This window comes from Hyperolius riggenbachi, chromosome 3, assembly GCF_040937935.1.
Source record: "Hyperolius riggenbachi isolate aHypRig1 chromosome 3, aHypRig1.pri, whole genome shotgun sequence".
NCBI lineage: Eukaryota > Metazoa > Chordata > Amphibia > Anura > Hyperoliidae > Hyperolius > Hyperolius riggenbachi.
In genome coordinates, this window is record NC_090648.1 from 4,699,814 (window position 1) to 4,717,313 (window position 17,500).

The 17,500-nt window shown below is 50.0% G+C and overlaps 1 protein-coding gene across 1 annotated transcript in view; it reads left to right on the forward strand.

Annotated features, from left to right (window-relative positions):
* TNK1 (tyrosine kinase non receptor 1) overlaps nt 1-17,500 on the forward strand; it is a 76,068-nt gene that overhangs the window by 7,015 nt on the left and 51,553 nt on the right. The gene's annotated exons all lie outside the window — the stretch shown is intronic.

Below are 17,500 nucleotides of genomic sequence, written 5' to 3' on the forward strand. Positions count from 1 at the left end.
GTGAGTTTCGGGCCCCTAGGCCGAAGAGGTCATAGCCTAGGGTCACAAAAACCTGTTTATTTGAGCTATTTCAATGGTAGTGATGGTGACGTACATAAATCTCAGCCATGGCCGTTAGCAACGTCTGAATTTCACGAAATGTCTCATGCAGGTAGAAGACATATTGTTAGACTTGGATTCCAAAGATGGGGTCCCTACATCTCTGCAAACCAGAGTTACAGGGGTGCAAAATTGGTAAAATCCCCCATAGGCTTTCATTGCCTCCCTATTTCACCTTCCAAAATCTCACATCTTTTCAAAGGGCAATTGCTCAGCAGTGGCAAATTTTCTAGCATTGTAGGGACCCTTAGGGGGAACATGACTGGTGAGTTTCGGGCCCCTAGGCCGAAGAGGTCATAGCCTAGGGTCACAAAAACCTGTTTATTTGAGCTATTTCAATGGTAGTGATGGTGACGTACATAAATCTCAGCCATGGCCGTTAGCAACGTCTGAATTTCACGAAATGTCTCATGCAGGTAGAAGACATATTGTTAGACTTGGATTCCAAAGATGGGGTCCCTACATCTCTGCAAACCAGAGTTACAGGGGTGCAAAATCGGTAAAATCCCCCATAGGCTTTCATTGCCTCCCTATTTCACTTTCCAAAATCTCACATCTTTTCAAAGGGCAATTGCTCAGCAGTGGCAAATTTTCTAGCATTGTAGGGACCCTTAGGGGGAACATGACTGGTGAGTTTCGGGCCCCTAGGCCGAAGAGGTCATAGCCTAGGGTCACAAAAACCTGTTTATTTGAGCTATTTCAATGGTAGTGATGGTGACGTACATAAATCTCAGCCATGGCCGTTAGCAACGTCTGAATTTCACGAAATGTCTCATGCAGGTAGAAGACATATTGTTAGACTTGGATTCCAAAGATGGGGTCCCTACATCTCTGCAAACCAGAGTTTCAGGGGTGCAAAATTGGTAAAATCCCCCATAGGCTTTCATTGCCTCCCTATTTCACTTTCCAAAATCTCACATCTTTTCAAAGGGCAATGGCTCAGCAGTACCAAATTTTCTAGCATTGTAGGGACCCTTAGGGGGATCATGACTGGTGAGTTTTGCCACTGCTGAGCCATTGCCCTTTGAAATGGTGTGAGATTTTGGAACGGTAAATAGAAGGCCCAATGAAAGCCTATGGGGGATTTTACCAATTTTGGAGCCCTGTAACTCTGGTTTGCAGAGATGTAGAGACCCCATCTTTGGAATCCAAGTCTAACAATATGTCTTCTACCTGCATGAGACATTTTGTGAGATTCAGACGTTGCTAACGGCCATGGCTGAGATTTATGTACGTCAGCATCACTACCATTGAAATAGCCCAAATAAACAGGTTTTTGTGACCCTAGGCTATGACCTCTTCGGCCTAGGGGCCCGAAACTCACCAGTCATGTTCCCCCTAAGGGTCCCTACAATGCTAGGAAATTTGCCACTGCTGAGCAATTGCCCTTTGAAAAGATGTGAGATTTTGGAAAGTGAAATAGGGAGGCAATGAAAGCCTATGGGGGATTTTACCAATTTTGGACCCCTGTAACTCTGGTTTGCAGAGATGTAGGGACCCCATCTTTGGAATCCAAGTCTAACAATATGTCTTCTACCTGCATGAGACATTTCGTGAAATTCAGACGTTGCTAACGGCCATGGCTGAGATTTATGTACGTCAGCATCACTACCATTGAAATAGCCCAAATAAACAGGTTTTTGTGACCCTAGGCTATGACCTCTTCGGCCTAGGGGCCCGAAACTCACCAGTCATGTTCCCCCTAAGGGTCCCTACAATGCTAGAAAATTTGCCACTGCTGACCAATTGCCCTTTGAAAAGAAGTGAGATTTTGGAAAGTGAAATAGGGAGGCAATGAAAGCCTATGGGGGATTTTACCAATTTTGGACCCCTGTAACTCTGGTTTGCAGAGATGTAGGGACCCCATCTTTGGAATCCAAGTCTAACAATATGTCTTCTACCTGCATGAGACATTTCGTTAAATTCAGACGTTGCTAACGGCCATGGCTGAGATTTATGTACGTCAGCATCACTACCATTGAAATTGCCCAAATAAACAGGTTTTTGTGACCCTAGGCTATGACCTCTTCGGCCTAGGACTGCATTGAACGCGACCCACGCATTGTGCGCATTCTGGACAACACCAATTACTGGGTTTATACCCTTCTGGATCCACGGTACAAACACAATGTTCCAAAACTGCTTGAAGAAAGAGTCAGACAGGTCAAAATGGAAGAATACCAGCAGGCCCTTGTGGAGACTTTAGAGAGGAGATTGACATCCTCCCCCTCCTCTAGCCAGTTGTACGCCGACAGACTGACTTCCGCAAACCCAGGACGACCAGGAGGGCAGCAAACAACACAAGCCGCAGCTAGTGCCCAAAAGGGAATGGTATCGGCAGTGTCCTTGGAGTGGGAAAATTTTCTGACACCCATGCAGCAGCACACAGAACAGCAAGCGTGCAGATCCACCTCCAACACCGATCGCCTGGAGAAGATGGTCAAGGACTACATGTCAGATGGCATAGCTGTGTTGAACAATCCATCTGCACCCTTCAACTATTGGGTATTGAAGCTAGACACCTGGCACAAACTGGCAATGTACGCAATAGAGGTGCTGGCTTGCCCGGCAGCCAGCGTTATGTCGGAACGCTGTTTCAGTGCTGCCGGAGGCATCGTCACAGATCGGCGTATCCGCCTCTCCACAGAAAATGCAGACCGTCTGACTCAAATTAAAATGAATCAATCCTGGATTGGAAACGACTACGCAACACTCCCGGACCCCAACCAAGTAACATGAACAATGAACATGTGTGATGGGTTAGCGTTTCCGGTCCCTGTTTATTGAACCTCTCATCTGTATTACATTTATGACTGCATGGCGACAAAATGCAAATTGCTATCCGCACGCTTCTTGTCCTCATGCAAGGCCTGGGTTGTTGTGTCTCAAAGCGTGGCCTTCTCCTCCTGCGCCACCCTCCTCCTGTTCCATCACGTGTGCTGCTGCTGGGTTAGCGTTACCGGTCCCTTTTCCTGGAACCTCTTATATGTATTACATTTATGACTGCATGCCGACAAAAAGCATGTTACCCGTGCAGAGGCGTAGCTAGGGTTTTCAGCGCCCGGGGACAAAGACTATTAATGCGCCCCCTAAGGTGAAGGGTCGTGACCAAATGTGGGCGTGGTTATGGGTGCTCCACATTTGGTCACGCCCCTTCAAATGTACATGGAGGTTAGCAGGCTCACGCTCACCCACCCTCCCTCAGTATGTACCTTCCAGCATGTTCCAAGACAAATTCAGCAATCATGAGCCCCCCCCCCATCAAGACAAATTCCGCAATCATGAGTAAACATGAGGCCCCCAACATGACCAACTCAGCAATCATGAGGCCCCCAACAAGACAAATTTAGCAATCCTGAGGCCCCCAACAAGACAAATTCAGCAATCATGAGGCCCCTAACAAGACAAATTCAGCGATCTTGAGGCCCCCAACAAGACAAATTCAGTAACCATGAGGCCCCCAACAAGACAAATTCAGCAGTCATGAGGCACATAAATAGACAGCATTTCACATAAATAGGCAGAATGCCCCCTTAATATGGTAGACACCTCTCACCTGGCAGCAGTTCCCCAAAATACACTCAATCTGACAGCAGTGGTTCCCCAAAAATAGATAGCCCCAGGTCTATAGGTGTCCCCAGAATAGGTGGCCAGCAGTATAGATGTCCCCAGAATAGGTGGCCAGCAGTATAGATGTCCCTAGAACAGGTAGCCAGGGGTAGAGATGTCCACAGAACAGGTAGCCAGGGGTATATGTGCCCAGTATATGTAGGCAGGGGTATGTGTCCCCAGTATATGTAGCCAGAGGTATATGTGCCCAGTATATGTAGCCAGGGGTATATATGCCCAGTATATGTAGCCAGGGGTATATATGCCCAGTATATGTAGCCAGGGGTATATGTACCCAGTATATGTAGTTAGGGGTATATGTGCCCAGTATATGTAGGCAGGGGTATAAGTGCCCAGAGTAGGTAGCCAGGGGTATATGCCCAGTATATGTAGGCAGGGGTATATGTGCCCAGAGTAGGTAGCCAGGGGTATGTGCCCAGAGTAGGTAGCCAGGGGAATATGTGCCCAGAGTAGGTAGCCAGGGGTATATGTGCCCAGAGTAGGTAGCCAGGGGTATATGCCCAGTATATGTAGGCAGGGGTATATGTGCCCTGAGTAGGTAGCCAGGGGTATATGTGCCCAGAGTAGGTAGCCAGGGGTATATGCCCAGTATATGTAGGCAGGGGTATATGTGCCAAGAGTAGGTAGCCAGGGGTATATGTGCCCAGAGTAGGTAGCCAGAGGTATATGTGCCCAGAGTGGGTAGCCAGGGGTATATGTGCCCAGAGTAGGTAGCCAGGGGTATATGCCCAGTATATGTAGGCAGGGGTTTATGTGCCCTGAGTAGGTAGCCAGGGGTATATGCCCAGTATATGTAGGCAGGGGTTTATGTGCCCAGAGTAGGTAGCCAGGGGTATATGCCCAGTATATGTAGGCAGGGGTATATGTGCTAAGAGTAGGTAGCCAGGGGTATATGTGCCCAGAGTAGGTAGCCAGGGGTATATGCCCAGTATATGTAGGCAGGGGTTTATGTGCCCAGAGTAGGTAGCCAGGGGTATATGTGCCCAGAGTAGATAGCCAAGGGTATATGCCCAGTATATGTAGGCAGGGGTTTATGTGCCCAGAGTAGGTAGCCAGGGGTATATGTGCCCAGAGTAGATAGCCAGGGGTATATGCCCAGTATATGTAGGCAGGGGTATATGTGCCCTGAGTAGGTAGCCAGGGGTATATGTGCCCAGAGTAGGTAGCCAGGGGTATATGCCCAGTATATGTAGGCAGGGGTATATGTGCCCAGTATATGTAGGCAGGGGTATATGTGCCCAGAGTAGGTAGCCAGGGGTATATGTGCCCAGAGTAGGTAGCCAGGGGTATATGCCCAGTATATGTAGGCAGGGGTTTATGTGCCCAGAGTAGGTAGCCAGGGGTATATGTGCCCAGAGTAGATAGCCAGGGGTATATGCCCAGTATATGTAGGCAGGGGTATATGTGCCCTGAGTAGGTAGCCAGGGGTATATGTGCCCAGAGTAGGTAGCCAGGGGTATATGCCCAGTATATGTAGGCAGGGGTATATGTGCTAAGAGTAGGTAGCCAGGGGTATATGTGCCCAGAGTAGGTAGCCAGGGGTATATGTGCCCAGAGTAGGTAGCCAGGGGTATATGCCCAGTATATGTAGGCAGGGGTGTATGTGCCCAGAGTAGGTAGCCAGGGGTATATGTGCCCAGAGTAGGTAGCCAGGGGTATATGTGCCCAGAGTAGGTAGCCAGGGGTATATATGCCCAGAGTAGGTAGCCAGGGGTATATGTGCCCAGAGTAGGTAGCCAGGGGTATATGTGCCCAGAGTAGGTAGCCAGGGGTATATATGCCCAGAGTAGGTAGCCAGGGGTATATGTGCCCAGAGTAGGTAGCCAGGGGTATATGTGCCCAGAGTAGGTAGCCAGGGGTATATGTGCCCAGAGTAGGTAGCCAGGGGTATATATGCCCAGAGTAGGTAGCCAGGGGTATATGTGCCCAGAGTAGGTAGCCAGGGGTATATGTGCCCAGAGTAGGTAGCCAGGGGTATATGCCCAGTATATGTAGGCAGGGGTATATGTGCCCAGAGTAGGTAGCCAGGGGTATATGTGCCCAGAGTAGGTAGCCAGGGGTATATATGCCCAGAGTAGGTAGCCAGGGGTATATGTGCCCAGAGTAGGTAGCCAGGGGTATATGTGCCCAGAGTAGGTAGCCAGGGGTATATGCCCAGTATATGTAGGCAGGGGTATATGTGCCCAGAGTAGGTAGCCAGGGGTATATATGCCCAGAGTAGGTAGCCAGGGGTATATGTGCCCAGAGTAGGTAGCCAGGGGTATATGTGCCCAGAGTAGGTAGCCAGGGGTATATGTGCCCAGAGTAGGTAGTCAGGGGTATATGTGCCCAGAGTAGGTAGCCAGGGGTATATGTGCCCAGAGTAGGTAGCCAGGGGTATATGTGCCCAGAGTAGGTAGCCAGGGGTATATGTGCCCAGAGTAGGTAGCCAGGGTTATATGTGCCCAGAGTAGGTAGCCAGGGATATAAGTCCAGTATATGTAGGCAGGGGTATATATACCCAGAGTAGGTAGCCAGGTCAGGTGTCCCCCTCCCCAGCAGGAGGGGAGCAGCGCAGAGAAGAGCTGCTCTCCCTTCCTCGCTGTCCCCTCCAATGTCCGGGTGGCTGGCAGCGGCGGGCGGAACTTACCTCCGTCTCGTCGCAGCGCCGGATGGATCTGCCACTACTCTGGTCTGGTCCAGACCAGAGCAGCGGCTGCGCACCCGAACTTCCGCCCGGCGCTGGAGCGAGACGGAGGTGAGTTCCGCCCGCCGCTGCCAGCCAAGAGCCACCCGGACATTGGAGGGGACAGCGAGGGAGGGAGAGAGCACCTAAGGTGAGGGAAGGAGGGGGGATATGGCCCCCCTTCCCCACCGTCCGCACAGCTCTCCCTCTTCTCTGCGCTGCTCCCCTCACCCGCCCAAAAAAAAAAAAAAAAAAATAGAAAAAAAAACCCGCAGCTCAGCCAGGCGGAGGGCGCCCTTGGGGACCAGGCGCCCCGGGGCACTTGTCCTACCCCGACCCCCCCTAGCTCCGCGCCTGTACCCGTGCAAAGAAAACAGACATTTCCCGCATTTAAAAGACAGTTTTCTCTTTGAAACTTTAAAATCGATTTTTTTCAAAAACTATAAGCTCTTTTTGCTAAATTTTTTTTCCTCTTGTACCCACTCCCAAGGTGCACATACCCTGCAAATTTGGGGTATGTAGCATGTAAGGAAGCTTTACAAAGCACGAAAGTTCGGGTCCCCATTGACTTCCATTACGTTCGGAGTTCGGGTCGAACACCCGAACATCGCGGCGATGTTCGGCGAACGTTCGCGAACCCGAACATCTAGGTGTTCGCCCAACACTAGTCAGACGGTCTGCATTTTCTGTGGAGAGGCGGATACGCCGATCTGTGACGATGCCTCCGGCAGCACTGAAACAGCGTTCCGACATAACGCTGGCTGCCGGGCAAGCCAGCACCTCTATTGCGTACATTGCCAGTTCGTGTCAGGTGTCTAGCTTCGATACCCAATAGTTGAAGGGTGCAGATGGATTGTTCAACACAGCTACGCCATCTGACATGTAGTCCTTGACCATCTTCTCCAGGCGATCGGTGTTGGAGGTGGATCTGCACGCTTGCTGTTCTGTGGGCTGCTGCATGGGTGTCAGAAAATTTTCCCACTCCAAGGACACTGCCGATACTATTCCCTTTTGGGCACTAGCTGCGGCTTGTGTTGTTTGTTGCCCCTCTGGTCGTCCTGGGTTTGCGGAAGTCAGTCTGTCGGCGTACAACTGGCTAGAGGAGGGGGAGGATGTCAATCTCCTCTCTAAAGTCTCCACAAGGGCCTGCTGGTATTCTTCCATTTTGACCTGTCTGACTCTTTCTTCAAGCAGTTTTGGAACATTGTGTTTGTACCGTGGATCCAGAAGGGTATAAACCCAGTAATTGGTGTTGTCCAGAATGCGCACAATGCGTGGGTCGCGTTCAATGCAGTCTAGCATGAATTGAGCCATGTGTGCCAGAGTCCTGCCAGAATCCTCATCATCCTCTTGTGAGCGTTGTGATAGTTGTGATGCATCATAGTCGTCACCTTCTTCCTGGTCTGCTTCTGCTGACCATTCGCGCTGAATTGTGGAAGTCCAACGTGCACCGCTCTGGCCCTCGTCAGTGGTGGCATGAAATTCCTGCTCCAACTCCAGCTGTTCCTCCTCCTCTTCTTCATCATAGCTGCTGGGGCCAGCGTTTCCTGAGGCAGATGGCCTGATGTTGGTATCATCACGCTGATCGTTTTCTCCTTCAGATTCCCCCAGTTGCATCATGACAGCTGTTTCCTTGATTTTCAACATTGACTTCTTCAGTAAACACAGCAGTGGTATGGTAATGCTGACTGAAGAGTTGTCACTGCTCACAAGCAACGTGGATTGCTCAAAATTTTGGAGGACTTGGCAGAGGTCCAACATGTTGGCCCAATCGGATCCACAGAAGCTTGGCAGCTGTCCGGATGTGCCTCGGTACTGCGCCGTCATGTACTGGACCACTGCACTCTTCTGCTCGCAAAAGCGGGCTAGCATGTGCAGCGTAGAATTCCAGCGCGTAGGGACATCACACAGCAAGCGATGGTGGGGGAGATTGAAGCGCTCCTGCATCTTGGCGAGTGCCCCCGAAGCAGTACTGGAATTTCTACAATGTTTGGCCACTCGTCGCACCTTCAACAGAAGATCGGCCACGCCTGGGTATGTCCTCAGGAACCGCTGAACTACTAGGTTCATCACGTGCGCCAGGCAAGGGATGTGTGTCAGCTTAGCCAACCTTAAAGCGTGAATGAGATTACTCCCATTATCACACACAACCATGCCCGGTTTCAGGTCCAGCGGTGCCAGCCACAAATCCGTCTGTTCCTTTATTCCCCTCCAAATTTCCTCCCCTGTGTGCTGCTTATCCCCAAGGCAGATCAGCTTCAGCAACGCTTGCTGACGCGTGCCAACAGCTGTGCTGCACTGCTTCCACGATCCTACTGCTGCTGGTGCTGGGTTAGCGTTTCCGGATGAGGTACAGCTTTGAGATGCGTTGGAGGTGAAGGAGTCAGAGAGGTAGGTGCTGCTGTTGTTATCCAGTGGGAGGGACGGCGGTGCAGCTGTTTGCGGCGTGGGCAACACCCGCGCCATAGCAGGTGAGGAATCGCTGCCAGGCTCCACAAGGTTCACCCAGTGCGCGGTAAGGGAGATGTATCGACCCTGTCCGAACGCACTCGTCCAGGTGTCAGTGGTGAGGTGAACCTTGCAGGCAACGTCATTCTTCAAGCTTCGGGTTATTTTGCTGACCACGTGCTCATGCAACTCAGGCACTGCAGAGCGTGCAAAGTGGTAGCGGCTGGGAACCACGTAACGTGGGATGGCCACTGACATCATGCCCTCAAGCTGTTTGTCTCCACCACTCGATATGGCAGCATTTCGCAGACCAGAAGCTTGGCTATGCTGGATGTTACTGCCACGGCCCGGGGGTCATTTGCTGGAAATTTCCTCTTGCGCTCAAACATCTCCGAGACAGACAACTGAACCGTAGGGCTGCACACTGAAGGGCTGTTGGTTGTTGTGTTTGATGAAGACTGTGAGACCTCAAGAGCACTACTCCGGAAAGTGACAGTGTCAGCGTCGTCTGATGTTTGTGAATGTTGTTGTGAACCGCGCAATGGCTGGGCTACTGCTGCTGCTGAGGCGGGTCTGGTGGTGAGTCTGGTGAACCCAAGGGAGGCAGTGTTGCTGGTGGTACCCTGTCCTGCCGCGTTTGCCCACAGAGTGGGATGTTTGGATAGCATGTGGCGGCTCATGCTGGTGGTGGAGAGGTTGTTAATACTTTTCCCCCTGCTCAGGCGGGTCTTGCACACCTTGCAAATCACCATGGTAACATCCTCAGTGCAGTCTTCAAAGAAAGGCCAGACTTTGGAGCACCTGCCTTGCTGGCGATTTCTGTTTGCGCCTCTTTTGCGTCTCACTTGAACTTCCACGCTTGTGGTGCCTGAAATTTCGCGCCGCCTACCTTGTGGCACAAGGCGAACTCGTGCAGCAGTGGGTTCTTCAACAGACTCATCTGTGCTGCTACGACGGCGATGTTCTCCTTCACATACAAAATCTGGGTCTGTGTCCACATTGTCCAAACCCTCCTCCTCTTCCATCTCCTCAAACTCGTCATATGTCATTGTGGGCCGCCGCCGTGGAGTAGAGCTCCCCAGAACAACCTCTGCGCAGCTCACTCTAACGTCGTCTTCCAGATCTTCTCGGCCGACCTCCTGCAATTGAAACCCCTCCTGCCCAACTTGCTCTGGGATTTGGGTTTCAAAGTCCTCCTCGGACTCGCCTTGCATTTCAGTGCGCGGTGCATTTCCCACAGTAAATGGTTGTGAATCCGGGCACAACATTTCTGGCTGTTCCATTGACCTTTGAAAGGTGGAAGTTTGTTGGGCTGGGAATAGCTCCTGCGAATACCCCATTGTGTCCTGAGGAAATTCTTCGGACTGGTTATTTGGCAGTTGTGTGCGTGGTGTCGCTGCCGGTTGTGTCAGCTTTGTGCCCACTGGCTCCTTGTAACTGGCTGAGGACTCGGACCTCGTGCGTGATGTGCTGGTGCTGCTTAACCCACTGCTGGACGCTTGAGAGGTCATCCAATTAATTATCTGGTCCTGTTCTTTTGGATTTGTGAGGGTTGATTTCCTGGACAACATGGGCGGTATTGAGTGGGTTTTCTTGGGTGCTCCCCTATGGCCTGTATGTGAACCGTCAGGGGAAACACCTCTTCCCTTGCCCCTCCCTCTTTCACCGGATTTCTTCCTCATTTCACTTATCCTTAAAGTACACGCTGACTGGCAGCAGTACAGTGGCAGTACAGAAATGCTATACAGTGGTGGGTGAGCGGTGTACCACTATTCCCAGCAGCGACACAGAGCACAATGCTATACAGTGGTGGGTGAGCGGTGTACTACTGTTCCCAGCAGCGACACAGAGCACAATGCTATACAGTGGTGGGTGAGCGGTGTACTACTATTCCCAGCAGCGACACAGAGCACAATGCTATACAGTGGTGGGTGAGCGGTGTACTACTATTCCCAGCAGCGACACAGAGCACAATGCTATACAGTGGTGGGTGAGCGGTGTACTACTGTTCCCAGCAGCGACACAGAGCACAATGCTATACAGTGGTGGGTGAGTGGTGTACTACTATTCCCAGCAGCAACACAGAGCACAATGCTATACAGTGGTGGATGAGCGGTGTACTACTGTTCCCAGCAGCGACACAGAGCACAATGCTATACAGTGGTGGGTGAGCGGTGTACTACTGTTCCCAGCAGCGACACAGAGCACAATGCTATACAGTGGTGGGTGAGCGGTGTACTACTATTCCCAGCAGCGACACAGAGCACAATGCTATACAGTGGTGGGTGAGCGGTGTACTACTGTTCCCAGCAGCGACACAGAGCACAATGCTATACAGTGGTGGGTGAGCGGTGTACTACTGTTCCCAGCAGCGACACAGAGCACAATGCTGTACAATGGTGGGTGAGCGGTGTACTACTATTCCCAGCAGCGACACAGAGCACAATGCTATACAGTGGCGGGTGAGCGGTGTACTACTGTTCCCAGCAGAGACACAGAGTGGCAGTAAACACAATGCTATACAGTGGTGGGTGAGCGGTGTACTACTGTTCCCAGCAGCGACACAATGACTGGGGGGACCCTGGCTAGCCTGGCTGGAGAGAGAACTACCCTGCCTGCCTACCCAAAGCTAAACCCACAGACAAATGGCGGAGAAATGACGTGGATCGGGTATTTATTTACCCGAACCACGTGACCCATTCGGCCAATCAGAGCGCGTTCGGGTACGAACCACGTGACCCGTTCGGCCAATCACAGCGCTCTTAGTTCGGCCATATGGCCGATCGGTTTGGGGTCAGGATGGGGCAATTAGCCCGGTATTAGCAGCGTTAGGGCTACATTGCTGTGGTCCCCCCTTGTGTTATCCCTGTGAGTGGGAAGAATGTTTGTAGTGGTGAAGAATGAGTTGCATAGGGGTCAGGATGGGGCAATTAGCCCAGTATTAGCAGTGTTAGGGCTACATTGCTGTGGTCCCCCCTTGTGTTATCCCTGTGAGTGGGAAGAATGTTTGTAGTGGTGAAGAAGGAGTTGCATAGGGGTCAGAATGGGGCAATTAGCCCGGTATTAGCAGCATTAGGGCTACATTGCTGTGGTCCCCCCTTGTGTTATCAGTGTGAGTGGGAAGAATGTTTGTAGTGGTGAAGAATGAGTTGCATAGGGGTCAGGATGGGGCAATTAGCCCAGTATTAGCAGTGTTAGGGCTACATTGCTGTGGTCCCCCCTTGTGTTATCCCTGTGAGTGGGAAGAATGTTTGTAGTGGTGAAGAATAAGTTGCATAGGGGTCAGGATGGGGCAATTAGCCCAGTATTAGCAGTGTTAGGGCTACATTGCTGTGGTCCCCCCTTGTGTTATCCCTGTGAGTGGGAAGAATGTTTGTAGTGGTGAAGAATGAGTTGCATAGGGGTCAGGATGGGGCAATTAGCCCAGTATTAGCAGTGTTAGGGCTACATTGCTGTGGTCCCCCCTTGTGTTATCCCTGTGAGTGGGAAGAATGTTTGTAGTGGTGAAGAATGAGTTGCATAGGGGTCAGGATGGGGCAATTAGCCCGGTATTAGCAGCGTTAGGGCTACATTGCTGTGGTCCCCCCTTGTGTTATCCCTGTGAGTGGGAAGAATGTTCGTAGTGGTGAAGAATGAGTTGCATAGGGGTCAGGATGGGGCAATTAGCCCGGTATTAGCAGTGTTAGGGCTACATTGCTGTGGTCCCCCCTTGTGTTATCCCTGTGAGTGGGAAGAATGTTTGTAGTGGTGAAGAATGAGTTGCATAGGGGTCAGGATGGGGCAATTAGCCCGGTATTAGCAGCGTTAGGGCTACATTGCTGTGGTCCCCCCTTGTGTTATCCCTGTGAGTGGGAAGAATGTTCGTAGTGGTGAAGAATGAGTTGCATAGGGGTCAGGATGGGGCAATTAGCCCGGTATTAGCAGCGTTAGGGCTACATTGCTGTGGTCCCCCCTTGTGTTATCCCTGTGAGTGGGAAGAATGTTTGTAGTGGTGAAGAATGAGTTGCATAGGGGTCAGGATGGGGCAATTAGCCCAGTATTAGCAGTGTTACGGCTACATTGCTGTGGCCCCCCCTTGTGTTATCCCTGTGAGTGGGAAGAATGTTTGTAGTGGTGAAGAAGGAGTTGCATAGGGGTCAGGATGGGGCAATTAGCCCAGTATTAGCAGTGTTACGGCTACATTGCTGTGGCCCCCCCTTGTGTTATCCCTGTGAGTGGGAAGAATGTTTGTAGTGGTGAAGAATGAGTTGCATAGGGGTCAGGATGGGGCAATTAGCCCAGTATTAGCAGTGTTAGGGCTACATTGCTGTGGCCCCCCCTTGTGTTATCCCTGTGAGTGGGAAGAATGTTTGTAGTGGTGAAGGTAGAAGCCGAAGTGATCTCACTGCGCAGAATAATCACACATGAGAGCTCCTGACAGCTGGGCTAAAGGCAGCCACACACCATGCAATAAAATGGGCCAATTTTAAAAAGATTGTTGTTTTTTTTATTTGAACATTGGATAGTGTAGGGTAGATTGTCAGTTTCTTGTGTGATTTCTTCAGTTTTCAATCATTTTTTTTAATAATTGGGGGAAAAATGTAACATACTAGTGTGGCCAGGTTTTTAAAATTTTAATCCGAGCCTTTGTATAGCGATTTTCTCCTGTCGGACTCAAAGCGCTCCAGAGCTGCAGCCACTGGGACTCGCTCAGGAGGCCACCCTGCAGTGTTAGGGAGTCTTGCCTAAGGACTCCTTGCTGAATAGGTACTGACCCTGGCCAGGATTTGAACCCTGGTCTCCCACGTCAAAGGCGGTGCCCTTAACCAGTACACTATTCAGCTACTAAAAGGTTACACTCCATCAGAAAATCTGATTGCAATTCTTGAATTGAAAAGATATTGAAAAAATTGTATTGTGTGTAGCCACCTTCCTTAAGCGCTGCAAACAATACATTGTTGCCAATTTCATGCAAGATCGGTCGTCAGGTACAATTGTTCATGCAGCCGGCGGTATCTTTCCACAGCAAGAATGTAAAGATTGAGCACAAAGCCCCTGAATGGTCTTCTTCTGAGACCACACCGGCCTCCGAGGAGGGGAACCAGGTCCTTCTTTTAGAGCAGACAGGAAATTCTGAGTTCAGGTCTGCTGTGTCTATGCCTCAGCCCCTCCTCCATCTGCTGTAGCTGATTAAGAACCTGAATATCAGGTGTAAGGAAATTCTGGTTCTTGTTCCCCCTCACAGTTGTCTTTACAGTAGTATATGACTGGAAGGACGATGGACCTCAGCAGCATTGATGGACTCTAGCCGGGAATGTTCAAGCTTTATGGGTTTATGAGAGAATGTTGTAACAATGTGTTGTTTGTAAAGTCTTGGGATCCCTTCTGGGGTGGGTGAGTAATGTTAGAGCTGTAATGCTGGAGATCATTCATCCATGCTGACCAGGATTCATCCATGCTGACCACCAGGATCTGCTCGGACCTATGGGGTGCAGTTACAATGGTGGTCACCTAGTGAATGCCTCCACTCTAAATCCATTCCTACTCCTTCTATACGTGATTATTTCCTAAATCAAGCAGAGTACGTGATTCGTTCCTAATCAAGTAAATCCTAAATCTTGTGGCTCCTTCAAGCTTTCCGTGAGCCATTCAGATGAGGAACATCTCTGTTTATACATTGACTGGACCCGTGTTTGGGACAGGCTGGGATCATGAACTCGCCCTGGGAGGTCTTAGGGTGGGTCTCTGACTGGTGGACACTCGCATGAATGGCAAACACTTCATGTCTTGGTTTGTGTTTGATAGTAGTTGCACTCATGGTTTTTTTATTCTGATATCTGTTATGGAGCTTATTGACTGACCTGCTGCTGCTGCTGGACCTTCTGGAACTTCTTGTCTTTTCTTGTCACAATCTCTTAAGATGTCCAAACTTTTCTCAATTTGCCATTGAGCAATTAAGCAATCAACTTTATTGTACGATCAGCTACAGTGTGGTTGATGGAAAGTCAATAGACTAGTAGCCCCGCACACTTCCTATGTGAGTCTACTTCACTACTCCCTGCTCTGAAGCCAAAAATCCATTCTGTGTCGATCGAAATCATGTGAACATAAGCTGATTCCTTTACCATCGACTAATATTTTCCATCCTTTCTGATCGAGTAAAGTGTTTTGACCAATTTCATTGATTTGATTTCATGGGTTGGTACGTTGGACTTTTGTCTGTCAGGGAATGCTAGGCTGGTCTGTCGTCTCTGTCAGTGACGGGTATGTAGACGGTTTCTGTGTCGGTGTAAATAAACTCACGGACGCGGCTGCCGACAGCTCCGGGCAGCCGCGTACTTCCGTGTTGTTTGGCTGCATCCCCGGCTTCCCTATGGCTGTGAGCTAGTGCCGCGCATCCACACAAGACCCTGGGCGAGCACGCACTGCCCATGACAGGCTTTATAGGCTGAGGAAACGGGTGTGAGGCTGGTCAGCTGACTTTGTGGAAGCCTCTGATTGGCTGGAGGGTCAGGGGCGTATTGCTCTTTACTCGGGTACTTCTGCTCTGTCAGTTGTCCAGTGTCTTAATGTCACAATAGATCACCGCGCTCACTTGCCCTGTAAAAAGATCAGAAATTGCACATAGTGCCCAGTACAGTCTATAACTGCCAATAGCGAACACCTCGAGCTGCACTCCAGGGGGTAGTGCCACCACCAGACTAAGGAAACAACGTTCAGCTGCCCCTTTGTGGATGCACTCACCAGAAGCGCGTCTTACTCCGCCCTACGCGTTTCGTCACACGTCGTGACTCATTCAGGGGCCCCTGAATGAGTCACGACGTGTGACAAAACGCGTAGGGCAGAGTCGGAGGCGCGCTGACGTCAGTAAGGAAGTAACGGCAGGAGAGGTATTCGTGCTGCTCTATGGTATCCGCGGACGGAGTGGTAATGAAATAGCCTGTAAAGCCTGCATTTTAAACTTTTATTAAACGAGTTTTATGCCACACAATCCTTGGCTGGCTGGATGGACATGCAGAGTTGGATGTGATATGCTATAGAGAAAGACGCGCTTCTGGTGAGTGCATCCACAAAGGGGGAGCTGAACGTTGTTTCCTTAGTCTGGTGGTGGCACTACCCCCTGGAGTGCAGCACGAGGTGTTCGCTATTGGCAGTTATAGACTGTACTGGGCACTATGTGCAATTTCTGATCTTTTTACAGGGCAAGTGAGCGCGGTGATCTATTGTGACATTAAGCTGCTTACGGGTGGAGTGATCCTAACCATTGCTGCGATCCCCTGTTAAGTGTGATTGGTCCATTGAAGCGCAGTAATCCCTATTCTGTTTGGTAAGTTGTCCAGTGTCTGTGATAGCTATCAGATATCTGAGCGCCAGACCTTGCTTTACTACTGAGTCTAGTTAAAGTTCTGCTGAGATAGATATATATGCAGTGTTTGCGATATATATCTATCCTTAAGTCTTGTATTGTATATTGTATTATTCTGATTGTTCTTTCTTTGACCCGGCGATCCCTCCACTTTGATTAAAGTGTCATCCCTCTGTACTATAGGCATCTGATCCTCAATATTGACCTCAGCTAGCCTAACGACCCTGTCTCTGTGTAATCCTTACTGTACCTCAGCCATCTGACCTATGTGTATGACTTCGGCCTGATTTACGATTTAGCACCTGCCCCAGCCTATTGTACTTTAGCCATCTGATTACCAGTGTATGATCCTAGCCTGTTATTGACCTTGCTCTGCCTCAGTCCCTGTGTACCGCATATCTCTGACTTCACGTGTATGACCTCAGTTGACGATCTGACCTCGATTATTGTATAGCCTGTGTAACCTTCTAGCCAGCGTTACAGTCGGTAGTTGGTGTGTTAGCCTTTTGTCTGTCAGGGAATGGTAAGCTGGTCTGTCGTGTCTGTCAGTGAAGGGTATGCTGAGGCTTTCTCTGTGAGTAAAGCGTATGTCAGTAATTGGTACATTGGCCTTTTGTTTGTCGAAATGCCAGGCTGGTCTTTTGTCTGTCAGTAAAGGTTGTTAAGGTTCTCTGTTTCAGTGATGGGTATGCAGACGGTTTCTGTGTCAGCAAAGGGTATGTAGACAGTTTCTGTGTCAGTAAAGGATATGTAGACGGTTTCTGTGTCAGTAAAGCGTATGTTAAGGTTCTCTGCGTCAGTGAAGGGTATGTAGACGGTTTCTGTGTCAGTAAAGGGTATGTAGACAGTTTCTGTGTCAGTAGAGGGTATGTTGAGGTTCTCTGTGTCAGTAAAGGGTATGTTGAGGTTCTCTGTGTCAGTAAAGGGTATGTAGACGGTTTCTGTGTCGGTAGTTGGTGTGTTGGCCTTTTGTCTGTCAGCGAAGGCTCGGCTGGTCTGTCGTCTCTGTCAGTAAAGCGTATGCTGAGGTTCTCTGTGTCAGTAAAGCGTATGTTGAGGTTCTCTGTGTCAGTAAAGGGTATGTTGAGGTTCTCTGTGTCAGTAAAGTGTATGTAGACGGTTTCTGTGTCAGTAAAGGGTATGTAGACGGTTTCTGTGTCAGTAAAGGGTATGTAGACGGTTTCTGTGTCAGTAGTTGGTGTGTTGGCCTTTTGTCTGTCAGCGAAGGCTCGGCTGGTCTGTCGTCTCTGTCAGTAAAGCATATGTTGAGGTTCTCTGTGTCAGTAAAGGGTATGTAGACGGTTTCTGTGTCA